Below are 22,368 nucleotides of genomic sequence, written 5' to 3' on the forward strand. Positions count from 1 at the left end.
TTGGCCACCATAAATAAAGCTGCAGTGAACACTGGAGCACATATATCTTTATGGATAAATGTTTTCAGATTTTTTGGGGGGTATATATCTAGGAGAGGGATTGCTGGGTAATATGGTAATTCTATTCTTAATTTTTTGAGGAACCTCCACCCTGCCTTCCATAGTGGCTGCACCAATCTGCATTTCCACCAACGGTGTATGAGGGTTTTGTTTCTTTTCTCCGCAACCTCTCCAACACTTGTTATTATTTGTGTTGTTAATGATAGCCATTCTAACTGGTGTGAGGTAATATTTCATTGTGGCTTTTATTTGCATTTCTCTCATGCCTATTTTTAAAACATTTTTTATGTAGTCAAATATATTTTTTTAATGCTTTCAGATTTTGAGCCTTTCCCCAAACCAAGGTTAAAGAATTCACTCATGTTTTCTAGTATTTGAATGATTATTTCACATTTAGATCCCTGGCCATTTTGAATTGATTCTTGACTACGGTGTGAGGTAAGGGTTTAGTTTTATCTTTCTCCAAATGTACCATTTGTCCCAGCATCATTTATTAAAAATTCCATCTTTGCCCCAGTGGTTTGAGGTGCCACTTCATAATATACTAAATTTCCGTATGTACTTAGTTCTCTTTCTAGGTTTTTAATTCTATTCTTGTTTAGGCATGGGCCAGTACCACGCTGCTTTAGTTATAAAGGTTTTACAGTATGTTTTAATATCTGATAGGGCTAATCTCCTTCTTAATTTTTAAAATTGTTTTCCTGACTATTTTTAATCTTTCCCATATAAACTTTAGTATTAAGTTGTCTGGCTCCATAAAAAACTTGTTGCTCTTTTTACTGGGATTATGATAACTAATAAATTGACTTAGGGAAAACTGACATCTCTGTGATGTTCAAGAATAGGAGATGTTTTAATTACAAGGGCTTTATAGAATATTTTATTATCTGGGAAAGCTAGTCCCCACTCAGTTGTTTTATGGTGTGTTTTTTTCCTGACTATTTTTGCCTATTTATTTTTTATATATATATCGCTTCTTGGCCTTTTGGCTAAGATCAAGTGTAATATTTTTTATATAAGCTTTAGTATTAACTTGTTTGGCTCCATAAAAACTTTGTTGGTATTTTTATTGGGATTGTGATAATTAATATATTGAATTAGGGCAAACTGACATGTCCCCGAAGTCTGATCATGTCAAAATAGTTTTGATTTGAATGATACACACACATACCACACACCCCAGAATCTAAAAATTCATGCTAGATGTGAAAACAACCAGTTTCATTCAATTCAACAAGTATTTACATATTACCTTCTATATGTAAATTTCTGTTATAAAATATATGAAATGAGCAAGCTATGTTCTCTGCCCTCAAAAAGATAACCATCTGAAGGGAGCCACAAGGACTTACATAAATGACTATAATGTGCCTGATCTAGCATTTAAACCAGTATATTTGTTGGGTTAGCATCTCTGAGCCACAGAAATGTACAGCCCAAATATCCATGTGAGGTGCTCACATATATCTATGGTGATTCATGGTAGAAATGCAATTTGTTTGCTGTTGTATATGCTGCATGCTGACTTATTATTCTCCAGGTCACCTGATCACCCCAAAAATTGTCCCTGTAATAGAAAAGAAAGGATTAAGATGAGACCATTTGTTCATGCTGCAAATATTTATTGAGTGCCTTCTTTGTATGAAGAACTGCTCTTGGTGCTGAGATCCCAGTAGATACAAGAAAGACCACATTCTTCCTTGTAGTGATTGCATTCTAGAGGCAGAGACAGAAAATGAACATTTAAGGTATTTGAAATATAACAATTTCAGGTAGCGACAGGAGCTATGAGGAAGAGTAAGGTGAGTCATGGAGACAGAGTGAAGTACCATCTCTCCTGGGGAGAAAGCATTTAGGCAGAGGCTTGAACGACATGAATAGGTAAGCCACTTGAGGGTCCTTGGAGACAAGCCTTCCATGCACATGGGAGTATCTGCACAGCTAGGGACAGACAGCATGGAGGCCCAAATAGCTGGAGGAAAAAGCAGGGAGGAACTGGAAAAAAAGGCTTGAGGCAGGCAGTGCCAGAGATCAAGTAGGGACTTGAGGCAAAAAGGAGTTTGGATTTTGTTATGTGCGAAGGGATGCTTTGAGCAGGGACATGGCATGCATGATCCGTTTATATGTTACATCTGGCCGACTGGTTACATGAAGAGACTGGACTGCAGTGAAGGTCGAAAGCGGGAGACTGGTTAGGAGTCACTGTGTTGTTCTTGTGAGAGATGAAGGGGGCTTGGACCAGGGCACAGCTGTGGAGAAGAAAAGAAGTGGAAAAGGGAGGAATGTGGGAATTTTTTGGAAGTCGAGCTAACAGGACTTGCTGATGAGCCAAATTTGGGAGTAAAGGGAAAAACGGGAGCCAAGGGTGGCTCTGTGGTTTGGGGCTTGAGCAACTGGGTAAATATCAGTAACATACAACGAAAAGGGGTGACTACTGGAGAAGGAGCAGATTTGAGGCAAAAATCTAGAGATCTAGTTTGGATACATTTTGAGATACTTGGTTACTTCCAATTAATTTTTAATATCCCTGCATAAGTTATATGTTCCTTTTCTAGTCTTCTCTAGTCTCCAATTAGAGTTGTTCTCAGGGAGATGTGTAAGCCAGGTGTAAAATAAGATATGAGAAATGATCACTTGATCAAACATCCTTCTATAAAAAGGATTAAATCAATATTATTGTTGATAATAAAAGTGGTATGAGTCTAACTGATTTCAACTGTAATCAAGCAGGAAAGAATCAATGGAGGTTAAACTTGGTTGTTTGCAATGTTTTACATGGTCAGGACCAGAGATGAATTTAAAGTTCTCAACCGGCTCAGGCCAATGGAACATTGGTTACATGAGGGCAGATACCTTAAGAGATAACCAAACTCGGGTGTAATCTCTGAATTGGAGTCTCTTAGTCCCAGAACATTTTCTCCGCCTCATAGGCTGGAAAGTGTCACCATGTGGGATATTTGGCACTGCTATTGTTATTTTTGGACAACTCTTTGTTCCCAGAGGGTTTCCCATAATTTCCTAGATGCAGTGATCATTTAGGTATTGTTTGTGGCACTCTGATGAATCTATGAGACCAAACACATAGCATACTGAGACCATAAATGGGTTAAGACACGTGAAGTACTTGGAGGTGTTTAGGTGTGAAAAGCTCTCAGAAATATGAATTAATATTATCTTTACCTTAAAAGTAGCTCTTAAACAAAATAATAAGCAAAATGTGGGTCAAAAAAAGCCGTGAAGGAAAATATTCCTTATAAAAACTTTGGGTTCCGCAGTCAATTCTTTCTTGGCTAAGTAGCCGAGTCCCTGATACTTCATGAACGATGAGGAAGGCTGCAGCGCTAAGTCTTACCAGGTAGTAGAGCAGAATATATATGGCTATTGTGAACCATAAATTATTTTGCATTTAATGGGAAGAGAATGGTGGGAGTGGGGCAAGTATGAATGATGTACATCTTACGCGTCAAACTTACACATTTTTTTTTCTAAAAATAAAAAGCCATTTTTTCTTATAAGGAAAGTAACATATATACGTTTAATACAGAAAATTTAAAATACAAAAAATTATCAAAAAGAAAATGTATGTTAAGTATAACTACTACTCAGAGATTACCACTCTTAATATATTATTTATATCCTAGAATTATGTGTATGCATGTATATATGTGTATATATAAATCATCTTTTAAGAATATTGATTTCTACGAGTATATTCTTTAAGAGAACATGATTTGAAAACTGAAATATCAACTTCTAAAGAACTTCAAGTTACAGTGAAAAGTTGCATAGCATGGACATAACAGTTACTTGCATTTTATAGCACACCTTCTGTGCGTTAACTCTTTTATCACTACTATAATAATAGCTATTATTAATATCATTAATAACAATATTAACAATTAATAATTATTGTTGAAATATTGGTAACAGGAAAAGGATACCTTGCCGGGAGACATAAGTCTCATACCCAAGTTATAAGACACAAGGCAATGAAATCTATTAAGCCTCGTTTCCTCCAGGAAACAATAAAAATCTTGGACTAGATTAATTCTGAGTCCTTTCCAGTTTTAAAATCCTGTCCAAGTCTTGTTTTGGAATATAGGCACTTACTGAGATGCATTTCCTGAGATGCAAAATTTTCCTTTTGAATATTTTAAATAAAGTACAGCTATTTTTAAGCAAAGAAAAATGGATTACATTTTGAAGACTATTCGAAGGCTTTGAAGATGGGGCCTATTTACAGAGACCAATTTGTTTCTCTGCATTATTTTAGCATGCAACTCTGCTCCATTCCTGAAGCTTCCTAAGTATCTGAGGCTTCGAAAGTGGAGGTGGAGGAAGCCTATTACCATGGAGATAGATGGGAGCAAATGGTCACATCATCAAAAGCAAACTAGAAATGTACAAAGCTTTTGTGATGCTGATCCTTTTTTTTTTTTTTAAGTAAGAAGAAGAAGGAAAAAAGGCACAAATAAAAGGACAGATCTCTCTCATTAAATCCAACACTAATTTAGTAATCAGTGAAATAAAGGTACCCTTGAAAGCCCGCTGCCAGAAAATACAGTACAACAAAGAAGCACAAAAGGTTGCTGGCTGCCAGGTGTAATTTCCAGGTACTCCAAGTGCATTTGGACTCCCTGTTCTCTTAGCTTTTCTTTACAGATTGCCATCTTCATGGGAGATTCCAACTATCCATTTAGCCACCCTAGTGTGTTATCCAAATATTTAGGAGGAGAAAAATTGCAGGAAAATAACGTTTAATTTTATGGTTCTCCAAAGGAAACTGTTCAAAATTAAGAGGCATAAGAACCTAAGAATAAGTGCAAATTTGTTTTTCTGTTTATTACCTATCACTTTGGATAATCTGGAAATAATATTGACAGTGGCATAAGAGTCAAAGTTGGGGTACGAGTCAACATTTACATAAAGTAGCTTGTGTCAGAATATAGTCACCCTCAATTAGATTGCTCGTATTTATATCGCTTTTCTATTAACCCCATCCATTATTTCATTTTGCTCTGGCAGAGGCTGCCAAAAGCTTAAAGATGGGAAAGACTTATTCTCAGTTCTTCATAAATACTCAAAAGAAAAAATGTAAGAATGAATATATAAAAGTGAAAGAGCTTAGCCAAGATTCTACCTTGGGCTTTCCGTCTATAAATTATAAACAGTAATTTCATGTTCTTGGGATGTTTTAGAGCTTGACGTGATGTTTTAAAAGTGTTTTGTGCTATTCAGAGGGAAAATGCAATTTACATTCTGTTTTAAAATGTGAATTATGAAGAAAATTGTCTCTTCTTTCTTATCTTCCTCTCCTTCCCCCTCTTCTTCTTCTTCCTCTCCTGACTTCTCTTTAAGAGAAAAGATTATTCACAATTATAAAGACATGAATTTTCTTAGTTGATCTATAGATTGAACGTGGAACCAAATAAAACACCAAGGTGATTTCTTTTTTAACTTGAGAAAATAATACTAAAATTCACTAGGAAATGGACATAGGGAATTAGAAAAATTCTGGAGAAAAAATAACGTGAAGTAATTAATACAACCATATATTAAAAAGTATTATAAAGTTACAATAATCAAAATATGTTATCCTAGAGAGGAAATAGATAGCTGAATAGACTAGAGCAGAATAGAATGATGAGAAATAAACCCAAATACATATGTGAATTTAATGTGTGAAAAAGGTAGATGGGTCAAATATGTGGGAGGTAAGGAAGAGGAAAGATGCATTCGTCAATAATAGTGATGAATACACTGGCTAGGAATGAAAAATAAAGTGGGTCCTTTACCATACTCGTTTTATCCAAAATATTTCCAGAAGATTCAAAGATTTTATATGTAAAAAAAAAATTAAATTACAATATTAATAGTTCAAAACTTTGGTGAATTTATTATTTGCCGAACAATCTTGGCATACAAAAACACTTTCTAAGACAACCCTAAAGTCTTAAAGGAAGAAAAAAAATTTCTTTCCAGTAGTATCTCCCACAATTTCACCGTCCGTACCAGCATTACTGTTTGATGTACAAAATGTTTGCTGTATCCCTAGATCAGCCAGTTCCTTCTGTTTCTGCCCTTCTTATCACAATCTTACTTCAAGATCCAGCTTTAAGCCAATATTTTACCTAGAGCCTTCCCAGACCAGCCCAGCCCACTGCAGTAATTACAGTTACTTCCCCATAAGCTCATCCAACAATTCACAATTTTGTATCCACTCTGCAATGGAAGAGATGCCAACGCGTCCACATAAGCTTGGATTTCATCTTCTCTCACCCGACCAGTAACCTCACTCTATAGATTTTTCCCTTTCCCTCTTCCTCTCCCTACCCCTCCACCTTCTCCCCCTTCTTCTCCCTCTCTCTCTCTCCCCCATCTTTAATCTCTCTCTTTACTGGTTTCTTCCCATCTCCATTTTAAACTTTTCAAGAGTGTCCTGTTAAAAATGAAGCAGAAAATGTGTGGCACAGTGAAAGTTCTGGTCCCCCTAAGTAAAGTGCTGAGAAGGGAACAAAGAGAAAAAACACCCGAGCAGTGAATTCTAGAGCTTGCAGTTTTCCATGGCCTGTATTAAGCTTAAATCATCAGAAAGTCAAGCAATGGGCTGGTGGGGTGGGATGGGGTAGCCCCAAACTGAAAGCATGTCAAACATCCATCAACAGTAGAGTGAATAAGTCAAATATGGTTGTATTATAATATAGATAAGTGTCTTGTGGGGAGTACCAAACAGAATACTATGACGGGTGAAAATGAATAGACTATAGCTACATGTGATGAAATGGATGAATCATATCATCCAGAGAAATGCAGCCTCTGATATTTAGGAGCTAGTCTGATACTATCAGCCACTCAAAGATGCACTTTGATGTTCTGTTGAACATAAATAATTTCACACAGTGTTACATCAGACAAAGCCACTCTTTGACAACAATAGATCAAGACAAAAACAAGACTATGGTGTAATCACATCTGACCATAGACAAGACATGAATATTATTACTGAAACCATTAAAATGACCAAATATCCTCTTATCTAACTAACATGAGTGACTGCTGCTTCTTTCCCTATGATAGCTTTAGCCTCAGTCTAGTCTTCCTTCCTTTCAGGTGTGGCTAGAATTACTCCGCTTCATAACCAGGGGTATCCAAACCAGAGCAAAGCCCCAATTCTTTAAACTCTCCCCCAAATCGCCTAACACAAGTTCAAGTCCTATAATAAATCCAAACACCCTCTTACTGGGATACCCCCTGCTTCCCCAGGTATGTATTCTCGATCACCATAATGAGTGACAAACCCAACTTCCTCACCTGTGGGAGTGTGCCTGTTTGGCGGGATGGCATTGATGTGGTAAATTGAGTGAAAGAAACAAGTCCCCTGAAAATATAAACATCCACATAAATGAAGTTAATAAAAGTCCATATTAATTAAATTGTTTAGGGATGCATTACCACATTGTTGATAAAACTATAGAAGTAACAGCAAGGAAATGATTATGACAGGTGCTTGTGTAGTGTTAGTTCTTAGGGGAAGAAAGGGAGGGGAGGGATTGAGGCATAATCCTGGAGTGGGCAACAGTGACAGGTGCTACTGCAAGAGAGCGTGGGTGAAAGCTCCAGAAACCGGAGACTGATCTGAGCGCTGTGTGTGTGACATCTCCAGATGTACCTGCGAAGAGGATTCAAGCATTATTACACGTGACAGGGAATGGATTCGCGAGCATGGCTAGTGATAAAGCTTCAGTCTGGACACGGCTTACCTTATTCAAGGATGAGTAAGAACAAAACACAACGGCCTAGGAAAGAATTTTTACAGAATAGGAGAAAAGAAACAACCTCCAGGAAACTCTGGGGAAGAGCTTGCCCCAGGAATTGATCCACTGCAGTGTACTGAACAAAATGTCAGGGAACTGAGAGCCTTGATCGACCCAAGATGGACTTTTTAAAAGGGAAACGTTATGAGTTATTAAAAGGGGGAAATAATGTGAGAAGACATTGGGCTGAAATGAAAATGCAACAAGATTTTTTGTAAGGAAAGATTGGAAGAAAGTTAAAATTGAATGCTGGAATAAAAAAAAAAAAAAACTACATTGGAGGTACAGCAAAATTGGTGCTGTAGTGATGTAGAGGGCAAGTTAAATAACTCCCAAAATACAGAGAACAGGACAAGGAGATGACAAAGTTAAGAAGATGGAAACAGAGCATAAAGAACAAAGAAGAGCGAGTCAACTATTCCTTAAGAAGAACCTGGAACAAGTGAAAACACACAATCACCAGACTTATGATAGGAGAGAGATTTTGCACTGGAGGGTGGAGATGAACACGCATGACACAGCCCCAGGGGACACATGATCAGAATTGTCCAGGTGCTTTTATATGGCAGAAATGAGCGACTGCTTGCTGGTCAGGTTGTGTCAGAAAAAAATGAAATCAGAACCGTTGCAAAGTTGATCCCAGATAAGATAATGAATGAATGAATACATATGTTTAACTAGATCAAAAGTGCTAAACCATGTGCCACACTTAGACACATTTGGCCAAAATTTTGGAACCACAAGATTAAGGGGAGGAAATGCTACCACATCCATTTTCACCCCTTAAAGAAAAACTACCTAAAACAAACAAAAAGATTAGACTTGTCAAGATTTTCTTTCTCTGCCACACAAAATGCCTGTTGACCGTGAAGCAATGCTTACAGAATGCTAAGGAATGAGGTTGAAATTCAATAGTACTTAGCTATGTTTTCATTCAGAGAAAGGTAATATAAAGATGTCTTCTATTTGGAAGCACTCCAAAAGGATGCCTCCTAAGTACCCTTTTAAAAAATTACTTAAGTGGACTCTAACAAACTTACAAATTGGTAAATCATAGAAACAATTGGTGGTGAGTACTAAAATCAATTAAAATTGAGATCCTTTTAATCAGTGACAAAGTAGATTATTTTTTAACATCCCCACCCTCTGACAAAATTAATTTCATTAATAATCATTAAATCAAACAAATAATAGTGCTGGCCAGAAAATAAATCTAGACAGTGGAAATAGTTTATTAAATTGTATATATATAATTATACCAATAAAAAATTATTATATTACACAAAAAAGGTACTATGGATCAATACTTTCTAATTACAATGATGTGGCTTTTTCGCAAGAAGAAAAAAGAAAAAACTTATACTTTTGTACCTATTGGTTGGTCATGAAAGATAACATTGCAATTTAATGATAATTACAAAAGACCAACAAATTAAAGACAAGAAGAAATTTCTATTTTAAAGGTAATATTTAAATTCAGTGAAACATATGAACTAAATTTTGATACTTGCCACTCAAAAATATCATGCAGTTTGCATTGTTTCACTGTTTTGTATTTTAAACACCCAAAGCCCAAATCGTCACAAAGCATGACTACTGAAGTTAACTCATGTTCTGATTCTTTGTCTTTGCAATCACTGTGCTATTATTTATTTCAATTCTACTGTTTAAACACAGACATTTGAAGTACTATAGGGGTTGGAAATACAAACGGGGCCCCTAAAGTGAGTTGGAACTGTCCTGAACCATTACAAAGTTACCTTCGAAATGAGCCTGTGTTTGCTAATGGGTTAGATGCCCAATGCACACCTGGAAATCCTCGTAATTAATGTCCATGTAGAATGCACTATTTACTAAAAGATAGGTAATAAAATGTGCTCCGTTGAAGTTTATATGCATATTATTAAGACTCCGGGACCTCAGCAATTGTTTGGGATTCAGGCCAAAGTTTTTTCAAGAAGGATTATTTTATCACTGACGTTGTTGACCTTTGCTGGCACATGGTGATAATTTGTGGAGTTAAGAATGGTCTCTCTTAAAAAGATACTGTCTGAAAAGTTTGGGCTAAGGTCTTACACTTTGCTTTTACATAGCATTTAATGCTAGATAGATATAGGCATATACATATAGATATACATCTACAAATAGAGATATAGGTAAACATATACATGGATATAGATATAGAGGACTAAGATTACTACCAAGTCAAGAGATGGCGGACCGCTTTGAACCTACGGGCCTCCATTCCAGCTCATCTTCTCAAAGTTTGAGCACACCACATTGGACAGCCATCTTCACAACTATATTCTAAAACACCCCTGTCATCAGATTCTTCCCAGCATAAGAGGCAACAGTGACATAGAATGGCACTTCATTAAGCAGTACCTCACGATGCAGTGAAATACTGTGGGGTCATTGAAAAGAACGAGGTAGACCTTTAGGACTAACAGGGAAAGACAGGCAGGAAAAAATGTGGAGAATGTATTGTGAAGCTAACAAAGGGGTTTGCAAAGCTGTGGATAGAGGAGACTTCAATTTGTTGGGTTTTGTTTTTTGTTTTTGAGGGGGGGAGGGTCTTTTAGACTACGCATAGAAAAAATTCGAAGGGACTATACATAGAAGTTACCTTTTTCTCCCTGGGGAGGAGATCATGGGAAAACATTCTACATTTTCCTATATTAGATGCTTCTGTAATGTTTTATGCTTTTATACAAAAAATGTATTACCTACAAAATGAGAAAAATACTATCTCAATATATATATTTTCAATGTGCAACATGTTTTCCAAAACTCACTTTCTTACAAGATCTGGCTTTGTCTTCATAACACTCCCAGACTTTCAGCTTCAATCAGTCTCCCGCCATGCCACGTTTATTTTTCTCTCCAGGCTTTTACTCCTATATTCCTTCTGCCTGAAATGCCCTTCCCTGAGCCCTTCGTTATTCTAAATTCTGCCCATCTGACCTTCAAGGATGGCCCAGACTAAACTCAAGGGTCTCCTTGAAACTCTTCCCCTAGCTCTAAGTTCACTTAGACTCCTACTTTCCTCAACTTTAATAGTAACGCCTTTCATACTTCGGTGTGTATCAGAATCCTCTGGAGAGATTATTACCGCTCCTGTTACCCCACCCTCAGATTCTAATTCAGTAGGACTGGGGTAGCACCCCAAAATTTGCATTTCTAATGATACTCCCAAGTGAGGTGATGCTGCGAGTTGTGGATCACATTTTTAGAGGCACTAGTCTAAAACTCAACAATTTAGGGCTCATTATATTTTGTTGCTTCATTCATTCTATAAAACACGTACGAGTGTCTCATTCATTAGATTGTCAGTTCCTGTGGCTAGACACCTTATGTTACAGTCTTCTGTGTCCTCTGCAGTTCAAGATCCGAGAAGTGTTCCTGAGGTAACTGTTAACTGAGGCTAGGACGTTTGCAGAATTTCCCAGTCATTTAGATAGGAGTAAAGATTATGTAAGAATTTGCAGCAGTCACTTCCACTAGTACCAGCTCCCGAAGACTTCCTGGCCCTGCCTCTGAACTTGATTGCTTCTGGAGTCCAGGCATGTAATCATGTGACTTAACATAGGTTAAGGGACAACATATATACTGGCCTCGGGAGGACGATTCCTTTATGGAGCCTCAGATTTTCTGAAAACACAACTTCATAATAGGCTTTCTTTAATTTCCAGACTGTTCCTAAATTAGTGGAATCTTGAGGCTACGTGATGCAAGTTGCTTATAGTAGAACAGTCTGAATTTAGGTGGCTATAACTAAATGTGAAATGCAAGTGTGCAACTGACTTGTAGCTTTATTCTTTAAAAGGAGAAATGGGAATACGTGGACTTGGTCAGCCCACTGTAGGAATGCCTGCTCCCACTCAATGTAAGTCAGGTAACGCTCAGCTGGCCCATATATGCCAGTCTGGTGACCTCTTCTCCGGAACAGTCCCAAGCAATAGAACACACATGCAATCCATGCTGCTACTTTGCACCTGCTGAGGCCCACCCTTCTTTCTCCAACCAGTAGAGGAAATCCCCAGCTTTCTTGGGGACCATAGACAATTAGAATAATCCCACCCACCCATCTCTGTGCCAGTATGTCTGGAGTGCTGAGAATCTCAATCCTTGACTCTCCTCTTGGCTATACACCCCATTTTCTTTCCCACTGGGTCTTGAGAAGAAGGAGGCTTCATTAAAGCTGTGTGTGTTTATTTGTGAATCTATGTTATTGCATAAAGGCCCACTCATTAGGAAATAAGAATGTGTGTTTAGTTCTACCCCTGTACTATATAATTAGTTTTTCATCCCACAGGAAATGAGACCTGGCCCTCTATACTGATACAGGAAAATATGGGACATAGGTAGTTCCCAAATATAGTAGTCATGGGAACCTCTCAGGGAATAAACTTTGGTTGAAAAATGGAAAATGGGCATGAAGGAGTGGCGCACAGTACTTTGAATTGCTATCTACAGCATGACAAATATTTACTAAGCACTCAGTCACAGATATTGTCCTGGGCACTGAGGATAGAATAACACACAAAAACAGACATAGTTATGGCTTATGGAGCTTATCGTTATTCTCACGACACTTACAATCTCAAGAGAAAGTAGTTATTAATATAAAACCATTCAAACAAATGTAAGTTTAATTGCAGCATTGCTGTGAGGGAGGAGTATCTGTTGCTATAAATGCAGGAAATAGAAGTCATCAACCTAGAAAGGGCACTAAGGAAGAGCTTTAAGATCTGACTCGAGCTGAGAGCTGAAGGATGAATGCGGGCTTTGAAGACAAAGAGTGTTTCAGGTAAGAGGATGTGCAAAGGCCCTGGGACAGGAATGAGCATGACATGTTCATCCACTGAAAAAAGCCGCAGTGGCTGGTCCAGTTGGAAGGAGCATGATGCAAGAGGATGAAGAAGCCAGACCATCTCTGGGTCTCATTAATGATAGTAAAGATTCTTAAGGATAATAGGAAGCCATTGAAATGTTTAATTAGATTTCTGTTTTGAAAGAGTCACTCTGGCTGTTGTAGGGAGAATGTATTGGGTGGGTGGGAGGGCAATAGTGCTGCTGAGAGACCAGCTAGGGGACCATTGCAGTCATCTGGAGGACAGAAGATGGAAGCTTGGTCTAGGGTTAGAGCAGGAGAAATGAGAAGTGGACAGCTTGGGCCACTTCCCAGCCAAAACTAATGACACGTGAGAGTCTCCCTGGGTGTTTGAGGCCCTCGTTATAAAGCTGGCTGATTATAATACAACAATTTGAATTCAAGTGGCCATTCTAAGTTTGAAATGTAAGTGCATGATTGACTTCTAGATTCATATTCCAAAAGGAATAATGAGACAGGCGATTTTTCTAGGAAAGCAGACCACTGGGAAATGAATAGGAACAGCAAGCTAAAGGAGAAATTGCCCAGGAGTGTCATTCTGCTTTATTACCACTGAGTGATGCTGTTTCCAATAAGTTCCCCTGCAAACCAAGGGCCAAGAACCAGTAAGAGGAAGGGGGTGAGGGAGAGTGCCGGGGAGGGGGTGCGGGGGAGGAATCACCTTAGAACAGGAGAAAAAGACAAAGATGTTTCCTAATTTTGAAAACCTGAGTTCTAAGCAGCAGGGGGCCACACCAAGTTTTTGTGAAGGTCATTTTGCAGTATGGTAACTTCTGGCTTTACTGCCAGTATCTCTAAAGACAGTCCCCAGAAATAAAGGGGCCAAGAAGGGGCTTTTTTACAACCATTAGTGTGCCCCCTCCCCCACAGTCCCATTAGTGGGCCTTATTAAACCAAGTCAGACAAAGAGCAAAGATGCCCTAGTTAATGGAGAGTCTCAGATAATTACTCTGCTCAGCCGCTTCTTTTAGGGTCTGAATGGCCTTTAAATAATGTTTCCCTTGCTGTGGTCGCAGACAATGACCTAGCAGTCTGCTTTAAGCGTTGCCAATCCCATTAGCTGAAGAATAGCAAACTCTGTGTGTCTGTGTACCAATGAGTGTGTGTGTGTGTGTGTGTGTGTGTGTGTGTGTGTGTTGTGGGGCTCAGCTTATTGCAGAGATCAGATTTAAATGTTGCTTTCTTCCTTTTATTCTTCCTTCATAAACTCATCCCTCCTAGGAATCTGTGGGGGTTCAGAATGAGTCACCCCAAGAAGTTCCTCAGTGGTATGCAGATTACTTTGAGCTAAAGGCAATTTTAGCTTCAGGCTCAAGAGAAACTTCTGCCCTTTACTACCTAGAAGAACTTGACTCAGGGGCCTTCCCCATAATACAAGATTATCAGAGATCACTTCTTTTGACTCACCTATAGGGCAGAGCAAATGTCTAATTACCAAACACCTGTTCTTACCATCCTGCAATGATGTTTGAAGCCCCCAAAGTGCATTGCCTCGTCCCTAGCTAAAAGATGTCATATCCCTCAATCCCCCTTTCTATCCTTGAACCTCTCCTGCATATGGGATCTCTGACTCTCTCATGTACATGGGGTTCCCATACATATGTAGTATTAAATTTGGTTATTTTCTCTTGTTGATCTGTCTCATGCCTATTTGATTATTAGACCAGCCAGAAGAACATCAAGGGTAAAGGAAAGTTTGTTCTCCCCCATAAATCAAACGCACCACTCTGTCTATTGGGTCATCTACTGGGTGAAAAATCTCTTCCTGAAAATAGCAGGGGACCCCCTCAAATGCTTGAAGATAATGCTTACCATTGTTATTTACTAAAGCATTTCTCTGCAGGATGTGATTTTAAATGTATCCCTTCTCTCTAAGAACTTTAAGGCCTAAATCACAATAATGCAAAGAATATAAAGTCACCCCAATACACGTCTACTGGTCAGAGCTGAAAAATGTGAAAAGCTTTATAAATAGCTGTGGAAGAAAAAGAATAGAGGACAAAACTAATAGGAGGAACACTGAGATCCTTGGAATATTTTTCTTGGCGGCCCTCTCTCCTGATGCTTGCCACTCTTTTTTTTTTAATTCCTGATAATTAGACTATGTAGTTATATTTAAAGACTAATTATATCCTGGACTGAGAATGTAGGAACAGAGAAAATTAATTTATTTAGGAAGGGTTAGATTCCCAATATGATAGTATGAATAAGTTCTATCTTGAGCAACTGTGTAATAAAAATGTGTAAAACAACATCAGAAACACAACAGCAAATTATATCTGGCCAAAACCTGCTCTTGCCCACCTTTGTCTGAAGGAATTTTTCGGGGGTTCCAGAATGGTCTGACTCCACAATTTTTGAACAAACTGAGTGTGAAAACAGGTTAGCATAAGGAAGTGGGATGACTCCAGTTACACAAATACAGGGAGTGAGTTATGTGCAGCTCAGGCAAGGAAATATTCTCCTTCGGAAAACTAAGAGAATGTTCCATTCCGTTCTCACTCCCTTTAACTTTGATCTGCCTTTCATTTTAATGACGGTGAACTGCTTATGCATAGGGCTCCTTCAGTATCGTTTAAATGTCTGAAGTTATTTATTTTCAAAAGCATAAACTTACAGGCACTTATCTGAGTGATGTTGGTTTCTTGTCTCTGCACCGTTAACAACCTATCTGTTGGGTAACAGCTTCATTTGCATAATAATTAGTGAAAATGTGTGAAATAAGAACTCACCCTGCAGAAGCTAAAGAAATCACAGTTTTGGTCATTGGGCTCTTTTGTATCGGTGTGAAAGTTCATTATAGATCATGTAAAAAAGGAAAAGGGCATCCAGCTTTTAGGGACCTTGGGATAGATTTTTAATTTTTTTTAAAAAAACCTTTTTAAAATTCACTCTTGACGACCAAACTTAATTCTGGTGTCTCAATGGTCTTCGACATTGCAAATATAATTTTTGTTCATTAGATCTTATTATGGGCTGTCATGGTGCTCAGTGCTATAAGAAATAATAACTATAGTAAGTAAAATTCATGCTCCTAGGCTTTGTGGCTAGGATGATAATGGTGGCACTGATCCCTAATCCAAAGCCTCCCTTATGACGTGATTATTTTACCATAATTCCATATGTACTAAAGATGGAATATTGCTTTAAAAGAATTGATCCTCCATAAGAACTTCTGAGTGCTGCCCTTAGATCTGGGCAACTGGGCTGCTGACCTAGTCTCTGCTTTCAGTTCTCCTATGGCTGCATCTCTCTCTGGTCAAGGAAGTGGCTACCTGGAGCCCCGCCCTTCGAGACCAGATACCTGGGGCTTCAGAATTACTTGCCCCAAAAGCCAGAAAGCTGTCCCTGAGCTGCATGGGCTTTTCCCCCAGGGCTAGTCTTTGAAGGGGCTGATCCAGCAGCCAACGTGTCCTCATAGGCCTGAGGAGAGACTACAGCTGGGGAAGCAGTAGATGAAGTTAGGACAAAGCAGCTGAGGTGTCTGCATGCACATGGGGGTGGCCTTGTGATGTAGGACAGGGTCTGGGCTGGGAAGCTGAGGGGTTTCCTTTGTTTCCTGGCCCTTGTAAATAAGAGCATGCGCCTGCTCAGTCCCGTGCAATGAAACTTTGCTGGTTTTTATTTATACATATCTATGTATTAACACTACTCTGCAATGCAGTGTCTTCCCATTTAGCTCCATGCAATACCTTCTTCCAACACTTTGAGGTAGTTAATATTCTTACTATTATTACATTGTTGTCATCACCATCCCTGTTTTACCCACGGGAAAGTGAGGCACAAAGAAGCCATTTTTTTCAAGGCCTGAAAACTGGGAAGTTCTAACTGCAAGACAATGGAGCTTCTATTCCGTCTCCTCTGCTTTTGTACATCAATTCTACTTACTCTCGAGGCAGGCTCAAACCCTTGCTTTTTTTTTGTAGAGACCTATCTGAGCAGCTTTATCAGCCCTCCAATTTTCTCAAATTTTGGAGTTTTTCTTGCCTTCAGTACTCAGGATATTTACAGTTTGGGACAGCTGGAAATCTTTTCATATGTTTATATATTAGCTCTACCATGTAAAGGTAAAAGATGACTAGACTCTTGACTGACAGGTGAGCGGGAAGGTGAGTGATTTTCCAGGACAAGTATGATGAACTCTGTGATGGGTGGCCCAGATGCTCCATCAGAGTAGGACTTGTTGCCCGAGTTGCTGGGAGTACTTTCAGTAGATTGTCTTCGGCCATCAGCCCCTGCAGGGATTATATCAACAGCAGAGAGACCCCTTGCCCGAGGCCATGCCCCCACCCCCTCCCAGTGGCCCGCATCCGTTGACTGGTGGATGTGGGAGTGTGAAGAAGACCTGGTCAGTATTGTGCTGGCTCTTGGGGCCTGACTGTGTACATCGTCAACTTCCTGTTCAGTGACGCAACATCCAGAGCTTGAAATCAGGTACGATGTGGTATTTACACCATGGAAACTGGCAAACACTAACAAATCAGAGCTTTTATTTCTTTTTCTGAGAGTCAATTTGCCCACACACTATTGTTCTTGGCCCAGTAGAGGACTACCCCGAATCCTCTGAGGGGCCACTCTGCCACTGAGGTCTACATGGGTGTTAAAAACAAGACAGCAGGCCCAAAATGGAGTTATTAAGCTAAACTCCAAGTCACCAAATCAAGACTTAATACTTAATTACAGTTTCAACTTTTCTAGAAATGGAATCTTAAAGTAGTCAATCAAGATTTACCTAGTGACACTAGGGAGGTCATCTGCCTGATAGACTCTTGCTGTCCCATAAAGGAAAGTGACCTTGCTACAACCAATCTACTTTTTGAGTTCCTTGTCCCCTCTCTGCCTTTAAAAAGTCTTTCATTTTGTACAGCTCCTCGGAGCTCCTTTTTATCCACTAGATGGAATGCTGCCCAATTCATGAATTGCTGAATAAAGCCAATAAGATCTTTAACATTTACTCAGTTGAATTTTGTTTTTTAACGTGGGACTGGTGGCCAAGGTTGTTGTTGGGCCACTGCTGTACCTCTCCCTCTACCCAATTCTGCTCCCGTCCCCTCTCATACACACATGCTGATCCCAGGGGGACCCCTTGCATGCTGAACTCTCTCTCAATGTTGGCCTCCTCAGGAACTCCACCGGAAACAACTCTTAATGTTATTAAAGTTTACCTACAATTTACAAGTTGCTTAGGCATTTTATTAGGAATGCTAGGACTTTCCCAGAAGGAAGTTGGGAATATAGCATACAAAAAGTTTCTCTCCCACTTCAAGACTGAGACAGTTTTCCTTGTATAAGGTTTTAACTTTCTGGACCATTCTCTCAACAGTTATGCTTTTAGTGGAGGCCCCTGCTTAGTAGTAACCATTATATAAGCCATCATTAACCCTTGAATCTCTTATGTACAGAACAATAATCCCTGTAGTACATGTTTGCTGAATGACTAAAACAACCACGTTCAAATCGCCCAACTAAAGAAGATTTTCTGTAAGCGTCTTTTTTTTTTTTTTTTAAGGAGGGCACAGCTCACAGTGGCCCATGCAGGGATCCAGCAACCGTGGTGTTATCAGCACCACGCTCTAACCAACTGAGCTTACCAGCCAGATCTTACCAGATCATTTATTCTTGATCTTTCTGGTTAAAAAAGACATAGTATGTGATGGTAGTGTGGGAAATTATTGAATATTTTGCTTTGCTAAAGGCTTTTCTCTCTCTTTTTTTTTCTGGGTGTAGGAGTGATAGTCAAAAGACTTAAACACATGCATGGCCTGACTATGAACTAATCAGAAAGAATTTTGGTCCTAATGCAAGAGCAGGGTCCTGTAGATACCCTCCCAGCAAGACAGAGTCAGGTATTAATCCTTTGGGTGCTGGATCTTACAATGGGTGGGGCAGGGGTTCCTTGGAAAGAGACTTGGGACAAAGGAACAGAAACTAGTTACTAACCTGTATTGAACTGTCTTAATATTTTAACAAGTGTCCGGCCTTTTGGGTGCCTACAGCTGAAGAGCAGTTTCATTTGTACTTTCAACAAGTGACTCCATTTACGACGTTAGTATTCTACATCTCAAATGCTTTTAACTTACTTAAGGAGACAAACAAATTATATTGCTCTCTCTACGAATACATAGATGAATGAATATCTGAATCATCTTTACTTGGGAATATTTGGGGAAATGGAGCGAGTGATACTTGGCTTGTAAATGTTAAGCTATAAATAGCACCAAATTTTTTCTGATTAAGTTTAAACATTTTTTTTTATGAGACTTTTGTTTTATTTGTTGGCAGACAGCATTGCTTTGTCGAATCCTGGATTGACCATTATTTTAGTAAATGAAGGCTAAAAGGAAAAAAAAATAATGAAGGGATGTGATAATAAAATCTCTTTACATGTCATTTGGCATTTCATTTTGTTTTAATGCACATTTATTGTGATCATTTACTAGGAACCATAGTTAGTGTTGTGGAAAATGCATAGATGAAAAAGACAAGGTCTCTGCCCTTTGGGGGATGCAGAAAGAGATATAGTGGGGAGCCTAAAGCAGAGTAATGGGTAAGGAAGAGTATTCAGGAGTGGTAAAAAATGTGAGTCTGGATTATAGAGTAGGAGGAAAGCAGTAAGTGGGAGATAAGTCTGGAAAGATGGAATGTTAGTCAAGATGCTTTCAGTTGTAAGTGACAGAAAACAACACAAACTACCTTGAGTAAGCGGATTTAATTGGTAGTGTAACTCTTAGATCTGAGAGGTGTAAATAGATAGGTGGCCCTATGGATCTGGGGGTAATATTGATGTGTCAGTGTAGGTTCATTTACGGTAACAAATGTATCACCATTTGTTGGTGATACATGTGTAGATGTGTGGGGGCAAGGGGCAGTGGGAACTCTATGCATTCTGCTCAATTTTGCTGTGAACCTAAAACTACTCTATAAAATTAGAGTCCATTAAAAAAAAAAAAAGATGGTAGGGCTGCTGTTAGCCTTTTGAATGGACACATGAACTTAAATATTTTCAGTTTAGAGGATAAAAATGTCTCCTGCTGACCACGTGGAGGCCTGTGAGCCAGCAGCCACCCAGCTGAGATTGTTCTCAGCCTTTGACTTTTTATGTCTTTTCTGGTATCACCTCCTTGGTTCTATGCCGAGGATCTGTATTAGTGATAGTGAGTAAATTCACTCATTCTGCAAATGTGGCTTTTTAATGCATTTTATGTGCCAGACACTTTTCTTAATGCACAGTGGAAAAACAATGCCAAAGCATGAGCTCTGCCCTCAAACTTCATAGATGTATAGTTTTTCTCAAAGGGTGGTCCACTGATCACTGATAAGAAAAAAATTCTGAGATATCCTAAATTAAATTACATCAGGCTGGAGGGTGGGAGGAAGAGACAAGGCAATTTAATCAGTTAGCAGCCTGGGGCTGCACTAACAAAACACTACCTACATTCCTGAATGTATATTGAAACTGTGAATCAACTTCCAGGCAGCTATTTTAGCAATTATCTAGAAAGAATAGCCGACCACCAGATGCCACCCATCTTGCTTACTTATGTACTTTCCAGATTATTGCTCACCACATATCCAGAGACAAATAATTCTACCTTATGGACTATTCACTTATCCCAGAACATGCTTCACCTTTTCCTGCCCCCTTATCTATAGCCAATGTAAATTCTTTCAAAACAACTTACATCTTTCTTCCCCAAATTCATTGTATACAAGAGACCTGTCAACCTCAGGACGGTGGACATGTTTGTCTTCTCCATCTAGTCCTGCTGCTGATGGTTTAGACTGCATGCCTCAGGACCTGGTCCTTTCTCTGACTAGTACATAGCTCAATAAACCCTTTCTTGTAGGACAGCTTTCGGTCTCGAAGGTTTTTGTTTAACATCACCTATATTGATAGCATTTTAAGGCACTTGTTAAAATCACAGAATTCAGTACTCTATTGTAGACCTTCAGAATAAAAACCTGTGCTGTATGTGACCCAGTAATTTGCATTTGTAACAAACATCCAAGACCTGTAACACTCAAAATATGGTGTCACCTGGGAGTTCATTAAGGGGCCCCAGCACAGACATCCTGAATCATAGTCTGCATTTTAATGAGATCCCCACACATTCAGATTTGAGAAGCACTGTTCTAGGAGATTCTGTTACATACTGAAGTTTGAGAATCACTGGTCTGGAAGATGAGCATATAGATGAATTTGGTACAGTGTGATGAATGCATTTAAAGAGGAACATGTGAGTTCCTCTGAGCATGCATAAAAGGAAAAGCTTCCTCTGTCAGTGGTCTCCAAGGGAGGTGTGATGGCACTTGCTTCTTAAAGAGCAAGGAAAAGTTGGCCAGGCTAAAGGGATGGAGCAGGGGTGAGAGGTCTCGTCACAGAAACTCACATGTACCAAAGTCCTGAGGCAAAAGAGAACACGACGTGTTCAGGGAACAAGAAATGTATCTTAAATTGCAGTCTTTTTTTTTTTTTTTTAATGTCCTTAAACTCTGAACACCAACCAAAGTATATATATTTTTCAGTTAGTTAAAGATTTTCTTATTAATCTCGAAGGGGGAGAGGTAATCAGATTTTTCGATTCCCATCATGTTGCTTTTTCTTGTCTCTTGACAAATTTTTTTCATCCATTTCTTCATTCATTCAAACATTTATAGTAGATTGGGCAATGTGCTTTGTGCCTATTATGTGGTAGTGAGCGAAACCTAGAGAGTTCCTGCCCTCAGGGAATTTATAGGTGAGGCTGGAGTGAGGTTGAAGAAGCCAATAAAACAGGTGAATAAATTGTGTAATTACAAATTGAGAAAATGGCTAAAAAGTGTGATAGGATGGAGAAAAAGGTGGGAAACTTCAAATGCGGTTTTCCAGCCTGACTACCATCCTCTTGCAAACTTGCCAAAGTCACGTTCAAATTTGAGAAGCACTGTTCTAGGAGATTCTGTTACATACTTAAGTTTGAGAATCACTGGTCTGGAAGATGAGCATATAGATGAATTTGGTACAGTGTGATGAATGCATTTCATCACAGGTTTTTGTTTAACATGGGATGGGGCAAGATGGGGTCTCTAAAGAGGCCCCAGGTCACCCGCCAGTATTTGTGTAGCTTGGAATCCGAACGAGGGTTGAAGACTACCCCTCAAAACCATCCCCTTTCAACCTGCAGCCTGCAACATGAAAGGGCAATGAAAATTGATTTTCATTGCAACTCCAAACCTGAAATGAGAAGCAATCTCCAGGTTCCAATAGTTCTATTTTCAGAAATCTTATCTCAGTAATTCCTTAGACAAGGGAGCTGCTAAAAAGGGGTCCGGTCCCTGGTACATTCCAAGTGAAATTTTCCAATTGCAAACATCATCTGGGCATTGGGAAGAGCAATGAGGAGACTGCGGCATACGCCATTGTTTTCAAAATGTGTATAATAAAAAATGTGTACAAGAAAACAAAGAGATAATGTGGCTTGGTGGGTGCGGTCAGAAGGCCCTGCCTAGTCGCTTAGTCCTCCGGCAGGGAAGGCATCTGCACGGCCTGGAACCTTGTGTGTGTGGGTCTCGCTTCCCGGGCTACTGTGGGGAAGCATTTAAGTGTGGGACCGCGAGAAC

The 22,368-nt window shown here is 39.2% G+C and overlaps 1 pseudogene; it reads left to right on the forward strand.

Moving 5' to 3' along the window:
• The first annotated feature begins 1,029 nt into the window (after positions 1 to 1,029).
• LOC117026421 (uncharacterized) lies at positions 1,030 to 1,204 on the forward strand (annotated as a pseudogene).
• The last annotated feature ends 21,164 nt before the right edge of the window (positions 1,205 to 22,368 follow it).

Source organism: Rhinolophus ferrumequinum, chromosome 8, assembly GCF_004115265.2.
Source record: "Rhinolophus ferrumequinum isolate MPI-CBG mRhiFer1 chromosome 8, mRhiFer1_v1.p, whole genome shotgun sequence".
NCBI classification, from domain to species: Eukaryota; Metazoa; Chordata; class Mammalia; order Chiroptera; family Rhinolophidae; genus Rhinolophus; species Rhinolophus ferrumequinum.